The sequence below is a fragment of the Triturus cristatus genome, chromosome 2_1, assembly GCF_964204655.1.
Source record: "Triturus cristatus chromosome 2_1, aTriCri1.1, whole genome shotgun sequence".
Classification (NCBI taxonomy): Eukaryota; Metazoa; Chordata; class Amphibia; order Caudata; family Salamandridae; genus Triturus; species Triturus cristatus.
This window is the reverse complement of record NC_140581.1, coordinates 262984322-263003581: the sequence shown is the minus strand read 5'-3', so window position 1 is coordinate 263003581 and position 19260 is coordinate 262984322. Positions and strand designations below refer to the sequence as shown.

The 19260-nt window shown below is 45.7% G+C and overlaps 1 long non-coding RNA gene across 1 annotated transcript in view; it reads right to left on the bottom strand.

The window, feature by feature from the left end:
• Positions 1–18569, bottom strand: part of LOC146864071 (uncharacterized) — an 86528-nt gene extending 67959 nt beyond the window's left edge. The window contains exon 1 of the long non-coding RNA XR_014976606.1: positions 18442–18569. This is a non-coding gene — a long non-coding RNA (uncharacterized LOC146864071). The remainder of the gene's footprint in view (positions 1–18441) is intronic.
• Positions 18570–19260: the final 691 nt, after the last annotated feature.

The following is a 19260-nucleotide window of genomic DNA, read 5'->3' as shown; positions in this document are numbered from 1 at the left end:
CCCTCAATAAGGCTTGACTGGGGCTTGTGGGAGTTGAAGTGCCAAAATGTCCGCAGACTCTGCCATATTTCCCGCACTTATTTCTGCAATTTTGAGTCCTGGGTGGACCCCCGCTTGTTTCCACGTCCTCAATCCTGCGTGTCGGCCCCACAATTGGAACGATGTATTCGTGCCTGTGGCTCCCTTCTGTATCCGGGATGGTGCAGTTTCTGGCGGATGAGCGTCCGCCTCGATATTCTCTCAACAATGGTAGCTCACTGCAAAACGCACTCGAGCCTTCACGGGGTTACCAGCCTTTATTAACAACCAGGTATGGACGTGTGACACCAGCAGGTGAGTTATGCAGCTTCCCCCAGTTCCGACGCGTTTCGAGTTTCCTCTTCTTCATGGGTTAGGGAGGAAGTATGTGCGTGCTGCGGGCCAACCCCCTAATGTCAAAAGTCCCGCCCTCAATAAGGCTTGACTGGGGCTTGTGGGAGTTGAAGTGCCAAAATGTCCGCAGACTCTGCCATATTTCCCGCACTTATTTCTGCAATTTTGAGTCCTGGGTGGACCCCCGCTTGTTTCCACGTCCTCAATCCTGCGTGTCGGCCCCACAATTGGAACGATGTATTCGTGCCTGTGGCTCCCTTCTGTATCCGGGATGGTGCAGTTTCTGGCGGATGAGCGTCCGCCTCGATATTCTCTCAACAATGGTAGCTCACTGCAAAACGCACTCGAGCCTTCACGGGGTTACCAGCCTTTATTAACAACCAGGTATGGACGTGTGACACCAGCAGGTGAGTTATGCAGCTTCCCCCAGTTCCGACGCGTTTCGAGTTTCCTCTTCTTCATGGGTTAGGGAGGAAGTATGTGCGTGCTGCGGGCCAACCCCCTAATGTCAAAAGTCCCGCCCTCAATAAGGCTTGACTGGGGCTTGTGGGAGTTGAAGTGCCAAAATGTCCGCAGACTCTGCCATATTTCCCGCACTTATTTCTGCAATTTTGAGTCCTGGGTGGACCCCCGCTTGTTTCCACGTCCTCAATCCTGCGTGTCGGCCCCACAATTGGAACGATGTATTCGTGCCTGTGGCTCCCTTCTGTATCCGGGATGGTGCAGTTTCTGGCGGATGAGCGTCCGCCTCGATATTCTCTCAACAATGGTAGCTCACTGCAAAACGCACTCGAGCCTTCACGGGGTTACCAGCCTTTATTAACAACCAGGTATGGACGTGTGACACCAGCAGGTGAGTTATGCAGCTTCCCCCAGTTCCGACGCGTTTCGAGTTTCCTCTTCTTCATGGGTTAGGGAGGAAGTATGTGCGTGCTGCGGGCCAACCCCCTAATGTCAAAAGTCCCGCCCTCAATAAGGCTTGACTGGGGCTTGTGGGAGTTGAAGTGCCAAAATGTCCGCAGACTCTGCCATATTTCCCGCACTTATTTCTGCAATTTTGAGTCCTGGGTGGACCCCCGCTTGTTTCCACGTCCTCAATCCTGCGTGTCGGCCCCACAATTGGAACGATGTATTCGTGCCTGTGGCTCCCTTCTGTATCCGGGATGGTGCAGTTTCTGGCGGATGAGCGTCCGCCTCGATATTCTCTCAACAATGGTAGCTCACTGCAACCATTGTTGAGAGAATATCGAGGCGGACGCTCATCCGCCAGAAACTGCACCATCCCGGATACAGAAGGGAGCCACAGGCACGAATACATCGTTCCAATTGTGGGGCCGACACGCAGGATTGAGGACGTGGAAACAAGCGGGGGTCCACCCAGGACTCAAAATTGCAGAAATAAGTGCGGGAAATATGGCAGAGTCTGCGGACATTTTGGCACTTCAACTCCCACAAGCCCCAGTCAAGCCTTATTGAGGGCGGGACTTTTGACATTAGGGGGTTGGCCCGCAGCACGCACATACTTCCTCCCTAACCCATGAAGAAGAGGAAACTCGAAACGCGTCGGAACTGGGGGAAGCTGCATAACTCACCTGCTGGTGTCACACGTCCATACCTGGTTGTTAATAAAGGCTGGTAACCCCGTGAAGGCTCGAGTGCGTTTTGCAGTGAGCTACCATTGTTGAGAGAATATCGAGGCGGACGCTCATCCGCCAGAAACTGCACCATCCCGGATACAGAAGGGAGCCACAGGCACGAATACATCGTTCCAATTGTGGGGCCGACACGCAGGATTGAGGACGTGGAAACAAGCGGGGGTCCACCCAGGACTCAAAATTGCAGAAATAAGTGCGGGAAATATGGCAGAGTCTGCGGACATTTTGGCACTTCAACTCCCACAAGCCCCAGTCAAGCCTTATTGAGGGCGGGACTTTTGACATTAGGGGGTTGGCCCGCAGCACGCACATACTTCCTCCCTAACCCATGAAGAAGAGGAAACTCGAAACGCGTCGGAACTGGGGGAAGCTGCATAACTCACCTGCTGGTGTCACACGTCCATACCTGGTTGTTAATAAAGGCTGGTAACCCCGTGAAGGCTCGAGTGCGTTTTGCAGTGAGCTACCATTGTTGAGAGAATATCGAGGCGGACGCTCATCCGCCAGAAACTGCACCATCCCGGATACAGAAGGGAGCCACAGGCACGAATACATCGTTCCAATTGTGGGGCCGACACGCAGGATTGAGGACGTGGAAACAAGCGGGGGTCCACCCAGGACTCAAAATTGCAGAAATAAGTGCGGGAAATATGGCAGAGTCTGCGGACATTTTGGCACTTCAACTCCCACAAGCCCCAGTCAAGCCTTATTGAGGGCGGGACTTTTGACATTAGGGGGTTGGCCCGCAGCACGCACATACTTCCTCCCTAACCCATGAAGAAGAGGAAACTCGAAACGCGTCGGAACTGGGGGAAGCTGCATAACTCACCTGCTGGTGTCACACGTCCATACCTGGTTGTTAATAAAGGCTGGTAACCCCGTGAAGGCTCGAGTGCGTTTTGCAGTGAGCTACCATTGTTGAGAGAATATCGAGGCGGACGCTCATCCGCCAGAAACTGCACCATCCCGGATACAGAAGGGAGCCACAGGCACGAATACATCGTTCCAATTGTGGGGCCGACACGCAGGATTGAGGATGTGGAAACAAGCGGGGGTCCACCCAGGACTCAAAATTGCAGAAATAAGTGCGGGAAATATGGCAGAGTCTGCGGACATTTTGGCACTTCAACTCCCACAAGCCCCAGTCAAGCCTTATTGAGGGCGGGACTTTTGACATTAGGGGGTTGGCCCGCAGCACGCACATACTTCCTCCCTAACCCATGAAGAAGAGGAAACTCGAAACGCGTCGGAACTGGGGGAAGCTGCATAACTCACCTGCTGGTGTCACACGTCCATACCTGGTTGTTAATAAAGGCTGGTAACCCCGTGAAGGCTCGAGTGCGTTTTGCAGTGAGCTACCATTGTTGAGAGAATATATATATATATATATATATATATTCACAGAAAAAAACATAGGTTTCAGGCACGTTATAGTTAGGAATTAGCATTTAAAAAGCCACAGAAATTCACTGAAAAATCCATAGGTTTCAGGGGTGTTATAGTTAGCTGGACTTTTCACTTGTACAAAACCATTGAAATTCCCCCGTTATAGTTAGTTCAGCTAACTATAACTCGCGCGCCCGCAATGCACTGCTGATGACGTCACATATTACATCACTCATGACCTGGTCAGTGACATCACTCATGACATCACTGATGACATCTCAAATGACATCACTGATGACATCATCCAGTGAATGTGTGTTTTTCTGAAAATTAAATATGTTTTATATATGTATATCTCAAGGTCGATGGAAGAATAAATGGGTATATAAGTGTCTAAATGGATGATTTGTTTTTGAAAAATTGATTGTGTAACTGACTGATTAAGTGTATCATAGTGAATACATGGCTTAGTGAGTAATGTTTAAATATGTAAATATCTGTATCAGTCTCTCACTTTGTGTATAAGTGGCTGCATGGGTTGGTGAGTAGCTACATGGGTGTCTATATAGGTTATTAGTTGGTTTTTTGATTATCAGTCTGAGTGTCTGCATGGTTCGGTGGGGGGTATTACGTAGTGCATAGGTGCATGAATTAGTGACTCACTGTTTGTATGTGTTGAAGACAGCATGTGTGCAGGACTGTATGGGTGGATGAGTATGTGTATGGGTGTGTTAGTGAGTAAATGACTGTCTCAATAGTGTCTTTATGAGTAACTACATATGTTTTAAACTAGTATATGTGACTATTGGTGTATATAAGTGAGTATATGTGAGAGTGAGAGATTGAAAGAGTTCCTGTATGAATAAGTATGTGTTTCTATAAGTGATTGTTTAAAAGACTAAGTATGTGTAAGTTTCCGTAGAAGTAAGTGTGGTGGTGTGTGTATAACTGTATATGCAAGTAAATGTATGTTTGATTCTTTATTAGCATGAGTGACTATGTGTGTGAGTAACTCTATGGATGAGTGGCATTGTGTAACAGGATGTATAGGTGTATGAGTACATATGATGAGTGAGTACATGTATGAGTGACTGTATAGGACTGTTGGTGAATGAGTGGATGTGTATGTGGATCTTAGAATTACTGAAGAGGTTGTTGTAACTGGTATTGGTATGTCCATTGTTTTGAAAATTGTAGTCTCTATTTTTGAATGTGTGTATCAAAGGTTATATTAGGGTGAGAGGAGGTCTGTCACTCTATCACAAGGATGATGTCATTAGTGATGTCATTTGAGATGTCATCAGTGATGTCATGAGTGATGTCACTGACCATGTCATGAGTGATGTAATATGTGACGTCATCAGCAGTGCATTGCGGGCGCGCGAGTTCTAGTTAGCTGAACTAACTATAACGGGGGAATTTCAATGGTTTTGTACAAGTGAAAAGTCCAGCTAACTATAACACCCCTGAAACCTATGGTTTTTTCAGTGAATTTCTGTGGCTTTTTAAATGCTAATTCCTAACTATAACGTGCCTGAAACCTATGGTTTTTTCTGTGAATTTCAAAGGTTTTTTAAATGCTAATTTCTAACTATGCCTACAGAGATAGGACATGTGACGAAAGAAGAAAAAATGGACAGAAAGAAAAAAAAGAAGTGCAGAAAGAAGCAACAGAAGTCCTCAAAGACAAAGAAAAGTGCAGGAAGAAGGATAACGTGCAGAAAGAACAAAAAGAAGAGCAGAAAGAAGCCTTGTTGCAAAATCATCCTATACCCTCAACTTTTTCAGACGGATACTGGTGGTAACTGAGTCTGACTAACCAGTCCTAGAGCCAGTGCTATGTTAAAAGACACTTAGAATACAGTGAAAACACCTACATACACTAGGGAACATTATGCGTTGGGGTCCCCCTATGATTAGCATGACCTCCTGTGTAAGCCCCTAGTATATAATAGGGCAGGGGGATTAAAACTACCTCTTAAAACAGGCCACAGGGCGTTTTTGCACACGTTAACTCAGGCCCCGTCCCCTCCCTTCACCACTGTGTAAACACGCCCTGTGTCCGTTTTTAGTTGGGAGATTAAGTTCATTTGAATCCTGAGGGTCCCTAGGGTCCAACTAGCCCACTAGGTACCTCCAGTAAGTGCCACAGAGCTGCGTTGCAGAGAGGTGTAAAAAGTGGCACGGCCTGGACCACCTCTCTGCAATGCAGCTCAGTGGCGCTTACTGGAAGCACTTGGTGGGCTAGTTAGCCCCCAGGTGCCCTCAGTATTGAAGGGAAATTATATCCCAATTTAAAACGTGCCATAGTGCGTGTTTGCCCCATCCCCTCCCTTCACCACTGTGTAAACGCGCCCTGTGGCTGTTCTAAGTTGAGAGCTTAAGTCCCCTTGAATCCTAAGGGTCCCTAGGGTCAAACTAGACCACTAGGTACCTCTAGTAAGCGCCACAGAGCTGCGTTGCAGAGAGGTGTAAAAAGGGGCTTGGCCTCAGAACACCTGTCTGCAGCGCAGCTCCCTGGCGCATACTGGAGATGCCCGTTGGGCTAGTTGGCCCTCAGGGACCCTCAGTATTGAAGAGGAATTAATTCCCCAACTTACAACTCGCCAGGGGGCGCGTTTGCAGAGTGCTGCAAGGAGGGGGCGTGGCCTCCGGCACGATGCCAGTCTTTTATTTATTTTAATTTTTTAAGAAGGGGGGCTGTGTGGTTCCCCTTCTTATTCTAATTTATTGGCCCTGATGACCCCATCCCCCAGGGCCTGTCTCCTAATTATATTTTTTTGACCCCAATCCCCAGGGCCGGCCACTGTTTTTTATTATTTTAAAAATATATATATTTATAGACACACCTAGGACATGCTGGACAAACCGTACGTACCTATCACCATGACGATTTGCGTGATATTCATTAAAAGGCGACTATGCATACAATGAATCCACGTGGAATGTATTTACACCACTAGTGAAGCTCTGACATGTCTGATGCCCTACCGTGCCTAATCCCGGTAGACACCCTTGTCGTTTATTTATACAAACATGGGTAGCTTTTGACGGGCACATTTATTACACATGCACACCAAGCCATTCAAAGGGGATTCGACAACAATTCGACCAAAACTATGCAAGAAACCCCCCTCACGGTTAATAAAACACACATCCACTGCCAGATGAGTAATACTTTTTATTTTACTCTCTGGAAAGGGGACGAACATCACTTGAGAGTCACAGCGCGCTCCTGGCAGAGCCCAATGCTGTGTTACACCCACCATTGCCTGCTGAGTGCCACACACCTCTGTGTTGTATTCCACTAGCAAGTGCATATGCTATGACACTCTCTAGCCCATGTGCACTGTAACACCACCCCGTGAATATGTCATGCCACACTTGGCTTCGCACGGGTTATATTGCCCCATCTAACGTGCCTTCCTCGATGCCTATGTTATAACGCACAGTGCTATGCCATACATATTACAATCTGGGATCCATATCTTTGTCACAGTGCATATGCAACGTTACACTCCCCAGCACATACTTTATATTACAACTTTAGTGACTAGTTAGGTTACACAACACTGCCCTGTGCATATTACACTCCAAGGCGCATATCGCATAGCACGCGCTAGAGCCTGTGCTATCTCGCGCTCTCCAATGAATCTGTCATTGCGCACAATGTATTGCATATTATATTTGACGCCCGGTTCATCTTATATCACACTTTTTGGTGCATAGTTTATACCATACACTATATCTAGTTTTCATTTTCAATCGTGCTCTCAGGACTATGTTCTATATAACACCGTGTTCACCTACCCTTTTCACGGGCATTACATTTTGCGATAGGGGGTGGAGGGTCAGGGGGTGTTTCTGCCAAGTGAGCCCGGAGTCACAGTCACAAACGCCCTCTTCTTCCTGAATAAAAGTGAGATTATGCTGCATACTTGTTCATATTTTAAGTAGTTTGCACAGACACACGTTTTAAAAACAATAAAGTTCCTAATACCCGCCTTCTCTGAACAGTTAGCTTGCTGCCCCATCCCCCTCCTCCCTATCCTCTGTTGTGTGAATCCATGGACTAGCCTCCTCCCTCCTGCCATGCATGGTCTGATGTGCTGCCACTGCCCTCAATTTAGTATGATGTACCAGTCCACTCCTCCTGCCCTCCATTGCCCAATTCTATGCCCCATCATTGACCTCCTGCTTAAACTCTGTGCTTAGCTTGCTGCCCCTATTCTCCTTCCCCCTGCCCTCCGATGTCTTTGTGCATGCCCCTGTTCCATCCTTTTTGCCCACCATGTTCCATGGACCTGCCACTCCTATCTACTCTGAGTGTTCTGTTGAGCTGCCACTCCCCTCCCACCTGCCTAGCATTGTCAGATGACTGTAACCTGTCCCTGCCACCTCCACCCTGCCTGTCCACATGCCATGCCCCTATCCTCTTCCTCCTGTCCTACATGGTGCATTGTACTGCCACACCCTTCTGCCCTCCCTGGTCTGTTGTGCTGCAACTGCTCCTCCTGCCTGCCCCGTGCGGTCTGTTGTGAGGCCCCTTCCCCTGAACATTCTTGTCTGTGCACAGGTCCTGACCCTCCCTTCTATCCTCCATCGTCCTTTGTGCAGGCCCTTGCACCCTCCTTCTTGCCCATCATAGCCATTGTGCTGCCACTAACCCTCCCACTTGCCATGCATGGTCTTCTGTGCTGCCATGGCCCCTCCCACCTTCCCTGTGTGGTCAGTTAGCTGCCCCTGACCCCCTCCCACCTTCCCTCCATGGTCTGTGTGTATGCCATCACAGTCTCACTGTTGCTCTTCATGGTGTGTCTTGCTTCTAGTGCCCATCCTGCCTGACCTCCATGGCTATCTTGCTGCTCCTGCCCTGTCCCCTTGCCCCCAGCCCTCTGTTTACATGTGCAGACCCCTACTCCCTCCCTCCTGGCTTGTCTGTTCCATTGTAATGCCCCTGAACCGTCCCTCCTGCCCTTTATGGTCTGTTATGCTGCAGCGTTCTCTCCTGGCTGTCCATTATGGTCAGCTAGCTACCATTGCCTCTTGCCCCTCTGTTCTCTGTTGTCCATGTGCATGGTCCTGTCCCCTCCCTCTTGCTTTCTATGGATTGTTGTGCTGCACTCCTGTCCCGCATGCCCTGTGTGGTGTATTGTGCTGCTGCAAACCCTGATGCCTGCCCTGCAGGGTCAGTTTGGTGCACCTCTCCATGTCCCTCCTGTCCTCTGTTATCCAAGTCCATGTCCCTACCCCATTTCCTTCCATGATCCAATGTACCATACTTGCGAACATTTTGAACTTGGTAAGAGGGAGATTTTGAAAAAAAACTGGGGTATTGATTTTCCCCTTTGAGTTACATTGAAAAAGAGGAGATTGTAGACAGAAGAAAGATCAAATAAAGCCCATTTGAGCTTAAAAACATTGGATGTTTCCTGGCTGAATCGGGTCTGTTGGCATGCTGTAATACCTAGAGCATTTCCTTTAGAAATTACATATATGAGAGGGTCTTATTGGCATCAAAATTATGGTTAGTGCTCTAAAAGACTAAAATAAGGACATATTTTCTGAGTTTTCAAATAGCGACAAAGCACTTTTAAATTATTGGTTATCTTTATGTTTTTTATCCAGTTGACCACTTGATTAAATGTTGCACTTAGGGGAGAGGATGTGGTGTTACTTCCAGAACTGCAGACTTTGCAACTGGGGAACCAGGTTGGAGTTTCTGCTTCAGCTCGACATTCTGTGATTCTGGTCAAATCACTTACTCTCCCCATGTCTACAACCAAAATGAATTTGTTCTTGTGTGATGTAACCAATGCTCATGTAAAGCACTCCAATACCTGACAAGTCTGCACTATATTACACTGCAAAAACACAAAATAATAAGTGTTTTGCACACTTCTGTCATTGGGCTATATTTGGGCTACATCTGGGTGATTTTGGGCTACATTTGGGCTCTTTTGTCTCCGGTGGCCATCTTGGGAGATTTATTTGTTATGAAGTTTCCTAATTTCCTCATGTACTGCAGTCTCCTCAGTAGGAAATGCTTTCAGTTTTTTACTTTGATTCCACCATGAAAGTATTCAGATATGTCACACATTTGCCATAAATTCTGAATGTTAGCCCTCTAGTTGCTCATTAGATCACTGTAGTAAAACTACTGTTCACCATGGAAGTCTGCTCCTGGTATTAAAAGTGCATGTTTCAGTCTGCATGTCAGAATTTTTTAATGAAATAGAAGAGGATTTGAGAAGTCACTCAAAATGTGCCCTCATTTTCTTTCTTCAGCATTAATCATAATTTCTATGGCAAAATGAACCCCCTCATTGTGTTCCTTTTTAAATTAAATGTTTTAAGTGTTACCAGTTTATTCCAATCAAGATGGCTTCAGGTGTGCCATACTTTTGTCATAATGAAGACAGTAAGCGCTCTAGTTGTTTTTAAGAACATTCTGGGACATTCTGTCATTGGGCTATACTTGGGCTACATCTGGGTGATATTTGGGCTACATTTGGGCTCTTTTGTCTCTGGTGGCCATCTTGGGAGACTTATTTGTTATGAAGTTTCCTAATTTCCTCATTTACTGCAGTCTCCTCAGTAGGAAATACTTTCAGTTTTTTACTTTGATTCCATCAAGAAGGCATTCAGATGTGTCACACATTTGCCATCAATTCAGAATGTTAGCACTCTTTTTGCTCATTAGATCACTGTAGTAAAGCTACTGCTCACCAGGGAAAACTGCTGCTGGTATTGAAAGTGCATGTTTCAGTCTGCATGTCAGAATTTTTTAATGAAATAGAAGAGGATTTGAGAAGTCACTCAAAATGTGCCCTAATTTTTCTTTCTGCAGCACTAATCATACTTTTTATGGAAAAATGAACCCCCTCATTTTGTTCCTTTTTAAATTAAATGTTTTAAGAGTTACCACTTTAATCCAAGCAAGATGGCTTCAGGTGTGCCATACGTTTATCATAAGTAGGACTGTAAGCGCTCTAGTTGTTCTTTGGAACACTCTGGGAAGCTGCAGTAGAACACAAAGGAATCAACTGACAGTCTCTGCCCTTGTTGGATGTACATGTTTTACTGAGAATGTCAGACTTCATTCTCACATGACTGAGAAAGATAATGTGAATTTACAGAAAATAAGCTCTCAGTTTAGCTTATAGATCACCTTCCAAACCTATGTGGGAAAAGCATGAGAAAATATTTTTCTCTCAATCATGATATCCCAGCAGAAGGCTTTTTCACATGGTGAAATCACCTTAGAACATACCACAATTCCTAAAATGAGTATGGTACCATCAACAAATGATTTATAATGTAACTAAAGTCTTAAAACCTTCTATTAACTGCAATGCTTTTTAATGAGGTGCTATCATGTATATTGGTCCCAAGATGACTGCCAACACTTCTTGGATGAAGTGCTGACAGCCAATCAGATCTCAGGATGAGATGTGTGGTTAGGCTCCGCCCACATATATATATGATTTTACTTTTGATTTTCTCAGGAACTACTGAACAGATTGACACCAGACCTGCAAAAGGCACTTCCCTGACCTGCGGACTACCTCTCTGCCAAATTTCAAGTAATTCTGTTCAGCCGTTCGGGCTGTACCTTGGACTAAAGGTCCCTATGGAAAATTGCATGGGGAAAACGCGTTTTGGGACCCCCCTTGTTTCTCAGCCCCCGCTTGACGAATCCCCCCGAGACTTTCAGGGTAGGAGCGGAGCGCCCCACCTATTTTGAAAATTTCGCGAGGATTCGTCAACCGGCGCCATAGTTATTCCAAATAGAATGTTGCGGATTTCCTATGGAAACACGGTCCTAACTATAACTATCTACTGGCGACCGCCAGTAGATAATATATATATATATATCACACATTTTTTTGAATACACATGCATAACATACTATTACCACTTAAACATAGATTTGTATCATTAACCTTACCACAAAATAAAGAACTAATATTTTACTATTCCCAGTCTACACTGTATCAACTCACGGAGACTACAGGACACTAAACATATATCATTTACTATTCCCACTCCAAACTGTATTCACTCAGGTAAGTCACTGGACACTAAACATAGATAATATAATATTTCCACTCCAAACTAGAAAAAGTCAGGGAAGGTTCCGGACACTAAACATATCCAATTTACTATACCCACTCCAAACTGTATTAACTCAGGGAAGGCGTTGGATAGTAAACATATATAATTTACTATTCCCAATCCAAACTAGAAAAAGTCAGGAAAGGTGCTGGACACTAAACATACATAATTTACTGTTCCCACACCAAACTGTATCAACTCAAGGTGGGTGCTGGACACTAAACATATATAATTTACTATTCCCACTCCAAACTATATTAAGTCAGGGAAGGTGCTAGGCGCTGTACACTAAACATATTTGATTTACTATTCTCACACCAAACTGTATTGACTCAGGGAAGGTGCTGGACACTAAGGGGCCGATTCCGATCCTGGAAAAACCGGGTACGAACCGTCGGTCGGAGCGTTTTCTCCGTCCGACTCGTACCCGGTAAAAACACCATACAAACTTGCAAGTATCATTCTTACGGAAACACCATTTCCGTACGAGTCGGAAAAAACACCGACCGACAGCAAAATCCATACGAATGTGATCCGGGACACCGCGGACGTGACGTCCGGACGGAGTTAGACATGTTTTACGTCCCAGAAAGTACGATTCGCACCGACAGCAGTCCGGACGGCAATATTTTTACGGCACCCAAAAAGTGCCGGAAAAGTGAAGGACGCCGCGATGCGAGCGGAATAGGGGGCCCGGTACGCACCGTCCCCCCCCAGCCCCCCGTATGTACGCTCCGTCCCCCCAGCCCCCCGTCTGTACGCGCCGTCCCCCCCCCAGCCCCGCGGATGGCCGCGCCGTCCCCCCCAGCCCCGCAGATGGACGCGCCGTACCCCCAGCCCCCCCGCGGATGTACGCGCCGTACCCCCAGCCCCGTAGGTACGGCACGTACCCCCACCCGTGTATGTACGGCACGTACCCCCACCCGTGTGTGTATGTATGTATGTTAAATTGTTAAAAACACTCCTCACCCTTATCCCCTATAAACCAAACATCCCGCTAATAAAACATTTTTTATATAAAACATATACAATTAATTAAAAAATAATACAGTTAAAACTATATACTATATTAAATAATTCACATGAACAAATCGATATTTTTTCCTAACTATATTTTTAAAATCGATATTTTTAACAACGATATTTTATACAACACAACCCATCGACATTCTTGACATTGATATTATATACAACGATATTTTTGACTTTCGACATTTTACACTCGAGATTATTGCACGATGATATTTAAAACCTGATATTATGTCTAATTACTGGTGCAAGTACAAGTGAAGAGGGAAGCCATCTTCAGTAGTAACGAGTTCCCCAGCTACATGATGGTTTTACTGAAACCTATGGTGTTTTGCATCAAATACCTCATCTTAATAAAATCATACTGATGCCAGAAGTGGATTTATTAAGATATTCACCGAGAGGGCACCGTAGAGGACCCCCCTGAAACCTTACCAGCCTCTTAGTCTGGTCGATGACTCGTATCATCCATCCTGCCACCAATGATGTGGCCATTAGGGGAAGTAGTGACCTCAAGGTTAAGTAGCCCATTGGCTACTACCCTTGACTCCCGGTAATTCCTCAGAATTGAGTATTTAGGTGGCCCACTTACACCAGTAACTCAGATCTGTCCAACTGAAGGACTAAGAGGACAAAGAAGAGCTGAAGAAGCAAGAATTGCAGACTGCTGGTGGCCTTTGGTGGAACCCTGCCTGTTCCGACAATTGCAGCAACCCAAATTGTCCTGCAGCTGTGCATCCTCCAAAAGCCTCAGAGGGCCTCCAGCACTTCGCCAAGCTGTCAGCATCTCCCTTGAATTGGAGGCAACCTGCAGGCACCAACCGCAGCATCTGGATCACCGTTCCTCTGTCTACCGGGTCCACCAACACAGCAGCCACCCAGGAGGAGTTCACCTTGCTCTCCATGGTCAGATCCATCACCCTGCCAAGTGAAAAGATGCCAGGACCAACCTGAGCTGCTCTACAACAATACCTGGAGTACCAGGCCGTTTGCATCAACCAAAGTTTGTTTGAGGCCAATCCGGACTCCAACACCGCAAAGACTGAGCAGCCAATGAGGGACATCAGCACCGCACAGGCCTGCACTGATAGTGGCCCAGCTGTCCTGTTTTGTCACCTTTGCAGGTCTAACCAAGGGGTGCCTTTGATGCACGAGCACCAGCCAACCAAAACCCTCTGCACCTGAATTCCCCGACCAGGGCCCAAGACAACTGACGGTGCTCGCCTGCATCCAGAACTCCCAGGAACCGAGCCACCCTCTGTTGGGAGCTCCCAGACCTGTCCCCAAGTCCCCCTCTGCAGCCTGTTTTTAAGTGCCCCCTCTTTTCCTAAGGTGCGGCACACAAGGCGACCAACCGGTCCAGCACCTCTGCACCGGAAAATCCAGGGCAGGTAAACTTGAACTATTGGCCGTACTTTGGACTTTGGCCCCCTAGCGTCTCAAGTCCTAAAGGGGACACTTGAGAACCATTTGCAAATAGTCGTGTATAGTTTATGCCTTTTCCTTCATAGGGAAGAATTACCGCAAAAAAATGAATGTGAGTGAACACTTTGCTTACCTTCAAAAATTTACACATTGAAAAGTACTTACCCAATTAGAAAGTTCTTGGTGTTAAATATAAAAACACCTGTTATTTTTCTAAATTGCTCTCGCCTTTCTTCTTGAGTGTGTGTCTTATTTATTGACTCTGCGTGTGTTCCACTATTGTATTAAAACTACCCTCTGAGAAGCCAGAACTGCTAACCCAGACTACCACAAAACAGAGCATTTGGGATTAATAATTTAAGCTCTGTAGGTCAACAAAGGTCATCTGTACTTTCTATATAGTATACCTCATTTTAGTATGCTACATAAAAAGCCAGCCTCCTATACACTTTATGCCACTTTAATCCACCAGCACACACTCCCTGCCATTTTATTTCACTCTTTCAGGTTATCATACTTGTTTTCTTCCTTTGCAGGGATTTTCTGTCTTTTTCGTCTTCCTAATTTCCTCCATTGTGTTTTTCTCTCTCATGCCCTGGGTGAAAGTCTGACGAGTAAAAATGAGTGCTGTTCACCAAAGATGAGTACTAGCGTGCCTCACCTGCCACCACCAGCTGAAATTAGGTACTAATGACACCTAGGGGTCTATTAGGATGGCGGTCGGAAAACCACTCCGACCGCCATGGAAGCAGAAAACAACCGCCCGCCGGTACCGTGGAAAAACCGGTGGCCAAATTAGGATCAACCGCCAAAAAACACCAACACGCCGCAAGTATAGCGGAGACACCGCAACGGAAATTAGGATATCTCCGATGGACCCGCGGTACGTTCCGTTGTTTCCGACAGCCGTGGTCGCTAACAGTGATGAATGGGAGAGCCAGCGGAAGAGCTGCAGCATAGCCACCGCTGCGGACGCTTCGTGACAAATATGGTAAACGAATGAAAAAACCCACAATAAGGCCACAAAGTGCACACAGCAAACTAGCCATGCCCCCCAAAACACAAAACACACCGCAATGACACAACCACATGGAAAAAAAAAATACAAATCTCAGTACAACCCACACAACACACCTGACAGCAATACCCCATTTGGACACACCCACATAGCCGAGTATAAAACAAGCCCCTTCCCTGACCAGAATCCCTTGCAATACTCCACAACTGAAGGGCCCAACACCAGAGCACAAAGGAGAGGCAAAAAACACAACATCGCCAGCCACACCACACACAGTACCACCACCACTTCCACACCTGCACTACTAACCCCCTTGCACATCACACACCATATACATCACTACCACACCCACCACTCATACCCCTGCACCCAAAACCACTTTGCACACCAAACACCATGGCAACACATAAAATGCCCAAATTCACAGAGAGTGAGTTGACAGTCATGGTAGATGAGTGGAACCACAACAGTTTGGTAGCCTGGTCCAACAGACACCATTAGCCACAAGAACACAAATTTGGGCAAGGATAGCCGAGAAGGGACCGCCAAGCGATCCAAAAACAAAATCATGAAGCGGTGGCATGACCTGAAGAGGGTTGTCAAGGAGAGGAGGAGCAAGAACCGTGAGCTGGCTGAGAGGACTGGCGGTGGCCCTCCCATTCCACCAAAACCATTCCATCCATGGGAGGAGAAGGTGCTTGCCATACTGCATCCAGAGAGTCTCACAGGAGTACCCGGGGGAGTGGAGGCTGGTAAGTACAAACAAATGACTACCGCCACACTGCTATGTACCGTCAAGCACAACTACAAAGCTACACCTCCTAGTCTCAAGTACATTCATATGCACCACACACTCCCCAACACATGTCTCACAGATCCAACATTTCCTCACTCACATCCACCCCAAACGTAGCTAGCAACATCACCATGGGGGCATGAGCAGAGGCAGCCAGCACAACAACTTCCACCAGGCCCCCTTGTCCCACAGCTCAGCAAGATGGAGCACTCCACACCACCTAGAAGCATTTGGAAGCCATTGCAGTACACCAAAGAAACTTACAGGTAGGTAGCCATCTTCCCTGGGAGGGTGTTTGTGGGTGGGAGGCCTGCACCACTACTGCCACCATGCCCCCTGTCCCACACCCGAGTAGGATGGAGCACTCCCCCACCCAGAAGCAGTTGGAAGCCATTGCAGTACACCACACAAACTTACAGGCAGGTAGCCATCTTCCCTGGGATGGTGTTTGTGGGTGGGAGGCCTGTACCACCACTCCCACCATGCCCCCTGTCCCACAACCGAGCAGGATGGAGCACTCCCCCACCCAGAAACAGTTGGAAGCCATTGCAGTACACCAAACAAACTCACAGGTAGGTAGCCATCTTCCCTGGGAGGGTGTTTGTGGGTGGGAGGCCTGTACCACTACTCCCACCATGCCCCCTGTCCCACATCTGAGCAGGATGGAGCACTCTCCCACCCAGAAGAAGTTGGAAGCCATTGCAGTACACCAAACAAACTTACAGATAGGTAGCCATCTTCCCTGGGAGGGTGTTTGTGGGTAGGAGGCCTGTACAACTAATCCCACCACGCCTCCTGACCCACACCTGAGCAGGATGGAGCACTCCCCCACCCAGAAGCAGTTGGAAGCCATTGCATTACACCAAACAAACCTACAGGTAGGTAGCCATCTTCCCTGGGAGGTCTGTTTGAGGTTGGGATGCCTGAACAACAACTCACCCCAGGCCATCTCGTCCCCCAGACCAGCACGATGGAGCCTCCCCTCCCACCCAGATGCATGTGTCAGCCATTGTATCGCCACAAACAAAATAACAGGTAGGTAGACATATCATGCTTTCTTAGAAACAAGATTAGGGTTCCTGCAGCACACCTTAAAATATACTGTTGATCTATAAGCAGTAGAGATCAAGTACATTGAAACATAAAAGTTCAAAGTTAATTCTTTTCTCAATTCATTCCCTTTCTCAAAGCGAACAGGTTCCTATAACAAGATTTCAAGACAATGATTCCAGACGATTAGATCTTAAATAATTCCGTGTTTCTTTATTCTTGTAGACGGAAGTATTCCCTTATTTAGATAAAATATTCCCAGCACATAGTAGCCAACACGTGTTTCGTCTTGTTCTAAGACTTTCTCAAGGCTGGAATAATAAACATATTGACATAAATATAGTTGACACAAGAGGACAAACATGTATAGTAAAAACTTCAACAACATCATATCCATATTGTAATTATGCCAAATTGACATAAGATACACTAACACCATAAGACATACATGTATATACAAACAAATGTTTGGACAGTGTATCAATATTTTAATTCTTGTTTGGAAAAAATATGTATTATAGTACACTGCATGTAATTCAAAGCACAATTATGTATGGAACCAAGAAATAGAAGATTTTGAGGTATTGCAGTCCCAAACGACCAAAACCACTGTGTAATCTAACATGTGGCATAGCCAGACATTGAACATCTAAACCTACCAATCTGGTCGATATCTGTGAATCTTGAAATATATGATGGCCAATGTTCATGAATAAAATACGATTGAAAATAAACCGCGTTGATAGGTGCTGGTACACCTTGCATCAACTGAAAAAAAGAGGAGTGTCAAAGCCCATCACAATATTGTAAAATATTGTATAGACATGTTTTTATAAATAAATAGGCCAACCTTATAGGCATAGATTGTTGCTCTAATAAAACCCTGGTGTCAGCTGATGACCATAATGCCCACAGCATGTACACGCAAAAGAGCATAACACATTACATCATTTGCGTCTCATACGACACAATTATTGTTGTCCTATCCATCTAAGACAATCAAGATTCCTTTTGGCATCCCCACGAAAAGGGTCAGAGATTATTCCTGGAGATATAGCTGGCATGTAAATGCCATTGATTGACCCAATCCGTGCAAGTATAGACAAATGATAACAACCGAAACACCCCCAATCTCCCGGCATATATTGAAACTAAAACTAATGGCTGCAGTCCCGACAGATCCACAAACAGAGGCTATATCAAACTTATCATTAGGTACAGTTAAAATCATATTCCGTAACACCAACCAACACCTATTAGGAAGGGGAGCAAACACAGTGGTGAATACTGTTATAAATAAATAATACAGTATTCGTATCCTAAATAGACTAAGACAAAACACCCTCGGGTGAAAAATAGCCCTACTAAGGCGTAATGGAACTCTCTGTTATTTATGACACTCACCTATCCCAATTCAAGACGAATGAACATGGCATCTTATAGTTTCAAATTATTCTGACTTCCATGGCACAAGTCTGATAAGTTGTAGCCTAGAGCATTAATAATCACAATAAGCCACAATATTACACAGCAACTGGCGGTATAAAGAAGTGCGGTATAAATAAACCATCTCCCTTCTGCTGTAGTCTTACCGGTAGACAGCAAAAGCTACGCCAATCCGCGTACTATCATGTCAATAGCGAAAACGCAAAGTGCAAATTGCTCAAAATTTAAATTAAGGTAACGTCTCTATTAGGTTGATTGGGTCACATGGTTCAGACCAAAGACTGAAACAGGGAAACAAACAAAAGCTTTAAGAAGGACCTGAACCCCGTTACAAACAACAGCGCCATCTCAGAGTATTAAGAATGGATCATGATGCATAGTAACGGACATCATGATCGCGCTCGATAACAAGTTTAAAACAAACTGTTTTTTATTTTCTTTGACTCGGGCACATTTAATGAAACAATCCCCTTAATATACGTACCCGAGAATCACTTTCACATAGAACACGTAAATGCAAATAGAGGCGAGTCAGTTTAATATACTAAGCCCCTATGTGTACTGATTAAAAATATAAACCAAATTGTGTTTTCTGTCCCAAAATACCATCCATCCTTAACCATAATGGAAATGGAATGTTCCGGAAAAGGTTAGATGCATATTATCCAAAACAAAAGAAGAGAGAAAGACAAAAGCTAATAAGCATAAAGGACAAGAGCTAGTAGGATAAAAAAAAGGACCGTCACCCACCTCCGTGCATACATTTCAGTTTTACAATTTAAATGACAACACCAAATTTATTGTCATACTGAAAATCAAATTGTATACAAAAATATAAAATAACTCCCAGTCAAGTAAGCGCTACAAGTATTGGGGAGCCAAACATCATAACAATGGTGAACCCTAACTGTACATAGTTCAACCATACTCCTAAACTGATAGGAACATGTCTAATGAAAGCACAA